The following is a 4,683-nucleotide window of genomic DNA, read 5'->3' as shown; positions in this document are numbered from 1 at the left end:
ATATTAATAATAATATATAATATAGATATACATTATTATATATATAGACATTTTTTATGGCTGTCTTCAAAGCTGCCAGATGTTCAGGTTAAAACAGAGTTAATCAAATAACTTCTTTCAGCATTAAAAAAAAAAGAAAAACAACTCAAAATGGAAGCTTATTGATTTTTTTTTGTTCCTTTTTGCATGCATGATTTCACTTTAATTATAAATTTAGACACAGCAGATGTTGCTAGCAATAGAAATCATTTTCATTACAATTCCATGGATCCTTCCATGCTGACTTTAGCCCAGAGAGGCTGGAGATGGGTAAAATAGAGAATTTCTTGATTTGTTGAACTTCAGCCTTCAATAATAGGGGAGCAGGGAGGGAAGGAGGAGGAATTCCCCTTTGTCCAGCTGAGATGGCTGAAATGATGAAACATTTTTGGGTTATTTTACCTTTTCATTTCCCTGCTGGCATTTCTGGCATGGTGGAAGGGTTGTGGAGCATTCCCCTGGTGGGTTCATCAGTGCTGCCATTTCTGGGGTGCTTTTCCTGTGCTCATTTCTGATTTCACACTTGAACCCACCTCCATGACCCAGATTTCCAGAGTGACCTCTACTTGTTTTCCTCTCAGCTCCTGCATCCAGGGCTTTTCCTGCCCTGGGTGTCCTGAGCACTGCAGGGATGCAAATCCCCTGGGAGAAATTACCTCCAGAGCATCTCAGGAGAGCCAGGAGCTGTTCTGGCACTGGGAATTCATATTTAAGTGATAATTTGGGGTATTTCAGCTCTTTTTATGCTTCCTAGGAAAGGCTCTGGACCTGTAGTGCTCTCTCAGGAGCTCCAGTTTGGTTGCTCCGAAGTGAACCAGGGTCCCTTTCAGAATTTCCCTGATTTTCCATGCTGGCCTGAACTCCTGCCTTGTGAAATTTGCAGGCAACCCCAAAATGGGAAGAGATGAGAATCTTGACTCCATGTTTCAGAGGGCTGATTTATTATTTTATGATATCTATGATATTAAAAGGAAATGATATATTAGAACTATATTGGAAATGGGATTGAGGAGATTCCACCAGCTCTGCCCTGCCCCAGCTGCTCTCCTGCTCCACTTCTCCAGTGCACAGAGTTAATTACAGGTGGGCTGCATGCAAATGAGCCCATGAACTGGTTCCTCCGTGGATCTCAGTCCTTATCAGGTTGATAAGAGCTCCCTGTGTCCAGCCTGGCTGCTGAAGGAAAGTTCAGGCTGCTGGAAACTTTGTAGTGATTTGTGCCGAGTCAGTTGTTGGAGTTTTCACTGCAGAAGAGAAGGATGACGAACTGCACAGGGTTTATCTGGGGTTTTTGGAGTTATCTGGTCTGTGCAGATCCCTGGGAACAGCCTCTTCCAGTTGTTCATCTTGCTCATGGCTCGTTTATCAGGCTGGGGAAGGACAGAGGGCAGCCAGGATCCCAGCTCTGATAGCTGGGATTTTCCTGTGGTTTGAGGTCATGTAGGAATTGAAAAAACCAGCACAAAAACTGATGAATTATTTTGATAAACTCTTCTAAGCTTCCAGTGGGCCTCTTGGTTTGTTCTACTGCTTCCAAGATTTTATTGAAGCTTTTTAGTCCTCAAGAACACAAATGTTTTTATCAAACACTGAAACATGCACAAAGTCACCTCTGTATTTCAGCCACCAGGAGAATAAACTAACATTCAGAAGTGTCCCAAAACCTGTGGGTTCATAAGATTGCCACCTCTGATGCCTGAGGCTGGACTGAAATCCAGTAGTTTTGTGTTAATATTGCTCTACAGGGACAGGGACTGGCAGAATTTAAAGGATCTTTTCTCTCTAACTGGACAATAAACAGAGGATGAGTAAAGAATTGAGGTGAGAGCTTTGGTAGGTTTATTTTGTAAAAGATAGGAGGTGGTTGGGAGCAAAGCCCTCAGATTTTAGTGTAAGTAGCAAAACTGAAGGTATCAATGACATAAAATGTCCATTGAGAAGGGGGAAGGTGAGGAATTCCCTGCCAGGTTTAATGTGGAATTTGTGCTCAGCACTGGCAAGGCAATTCTGCCTGGTTATTCCCAGAGTTCAGCAGCTGCACTGGTGCTGTGTCCTTTGCATTTGCTGCTTCTTGAGGGCATCATGTGAGGCATTTCAGCTCCCTGAGCTCTCTCTGAGCTCCACCTTTGCCGTGCAGCCAGAGATCCACCAGCGAAACCCAAACCCTGCTCAGAATGGGGACCCAGCTCCTGTTTTTGTCCTTGCAGCCCCAGACTGAGGTGGCTGCAGGAAATTGTGACACCGTGCTGCTTGCAGCAGCCCAGGTAGGCAGGGACTGTTATTTTGAAGGAGGCTGGAGCTGCTGCTGGACAGGGAAATGTGCATTGACGTCAGGAGAGGCTGCTCAGCACTCAGCCCCTGAAGTGGGTCAGGTTTGCTGCTCATACCTTGCCTTTATCAGCACCTCTGTGCCCATTATCTGCCAGGCTCACATTTCTCCTCCAACAAAAGCTCCCTGTGGCTCTCTGCAAGGCAGGCAGATTGAGTTCTGCTCCTCCTTTTAGGAGAATGGATTAATTATAGCTCTGGAGCTCCTTCTGGGAGGCTTCTGGAGGCACCACGGAGAGGCTCTGCCATCCTGCTGGAGGCTCAGCACAAGCTGCAGTGGCTCTGCCATTTCTCACGTCGCAAATGGGGCTGAAATCTCAGGCTGGGTTTTTTCCATTTTTAAGGGGAAAACAGATTCCGCTGGCGTGATGTGCGCTCGAAAAAACGATACCTTCGAAATTCAAGCTTGTTCTGAAGGGGGTAATGAGATTGAGAAACCAAATACCACAACTGTGCAGAGCCAATATTTGCAGATTGCACAAACACAGAGTTTATTCAACTGAACACAATGCTGCAAATGATGGCCTTTTTTGGGTTTTTTTGTTGTTTGTTTGGTTTTTTTTTATTGTAACGTGCAGATTCAGGGAAATGTTAAGGAGATCACTCCATTATATAATCTCAGTCCTCTGGTAATGAGCCCAATTTCAGTCCTTTTAGAATTCTGTGGCTGGCATATGTTTGTTTTATTTTGGATTTTTTTGAGGGCTGGCACATTTTTTCCCTCGAATATCAGTGATGTTTCCTCTGGAACGAGACATTTTTGGGGTTAAAAATGACTACTTTGGGTCCAGAATGGCTGTGACAGATCAGCAATGGCAAAAGAGGAACAAGGTGGAAGGGGGAGAATGAGAGATTTTTTGGTGCTTAAATGAATCCTGGCCACTCCAAAAAGTGGGGCAACTCAACTGACAGCGCAGTAATTAAAAATTGAGGAAGCCCCATGGAGCAGGCATCCAGGATCCTGACTAAATCCTGATTTTTTTTTCTTTGAAAGGGTTTTCATGGATGTTATCCATGCTGGGGTGCTTACAAATTGTTTCCCAGCCATTTGTGTGGGGAGAATAATGGAGACAAAAGGGGTGAGCACAAGAAGTTGTGTACCCTAACAAATAATGCTCATCTCCCCCACCCAGGGAATTATTTTGTCCAACAGCAGAGCAGAATTGGATTTTTTAAAGCTAAGAGCCAGTTGCTGACATACAGAGCACTGCTTTAATTCCTGTATTACATGAAAAAGCCCAGTGCCAGTCAGGAGGTGTCTGGCAGTGCTTTGTGCTGCTGAAATTCAGATCTGAAGGGTTCTGGTGTTTCATTGGTCATGAAAAGGGAAGGAATTGGAGCTTTAGAAGTGCAGGGTTGAGGCAGAGTGGGGCAATCATGGTCCAGGTGTACAGGACAGCACTGCAGGCACAGGGGCTGGTGAGGAATTCCCACTCACTGTGGCTGCTCCTTCTGGTAGCAATTCACAGCCTCTCATTCATGGATTTTCTAATAAAACTCAATCGTCTGTGCTGTCACATCAGAGCCAGCCAAGAGCTGCTCTCCAGCCAGTTCAGCACTGCAGTTCTGCACTTCTCCTGCTCTGAGGGGCCAGCAGCACCTCCAGGATGTGTCCCTGCTCCTGAGGTCCTCTTGGTGACCAGAAATAAAACCTGTATGTGTCACAAAATTCATCATCTAAAGATAAAAACACAAACCTGAGGCTTCTCTTATTTTGGCATTTTTGCTGCTCAGATTTCTTCATGTTTCTCTTTGGTGCCCAGAAATAAAACCTTTATGCATCACAAAATTCATCATCTAAAAACATTAATAACATAAACCTGGGGCTTCTCTCACACTGGCTTTTTGCTGCTGAGACTTCTTCATGTTTCTCTTTGGAGACCAGAATTAAAACCATTATGTGCTACAGAATTCATCATCTAAACATAATAATAACATGAACCTGAGGCTTTTTGCTGCTCAGATTTCTTCTTGTTTCTTTTTGGTGCTTTCTTCAAAGAGGTGGCTTTAAATCCCAGTCTGGACAGGCAAAGAATGTCACTTTTTTTTTTTAGGATTTGCAATCCTTGTGCTCCCAAGCAGGTCATGCTTTCTTTAGCTGTGCTTACAAATAAATGTTCTTGTACTTGTGAATCTGATAGGAAGATTTATGAGGGTGGCACCCGAGGGAGAGCTGCAGCTCTGAGATAAAAACCTGATGTTTATCTGCACTACGAGGATGTTGAAAACCTGACAAATCCGAGATAAGTGAGGGGAGAAATCAGATTTAAGGGCACCTACACGGGGTGGCAAAATGCTCCTGTGGGGAGCAGGAAT

Source organism: Geospiza fortis, unplaced genomic scaffold (assembly GCF_000277835.1).
Source record: "Geospiza fortis unplaced genomic scaffold, GeoFor_1.0 scaffold37, whole genome shotgun sequence".
NCBI classification, from domain to species: Eukaryota; Metazoa; Chordata; class Aves; order Passeriformes; family Thraupidae; genus Geospiza; species Geospiza fortis.
Note: the sequence above shows the minus strand (reverse complement) of the source record.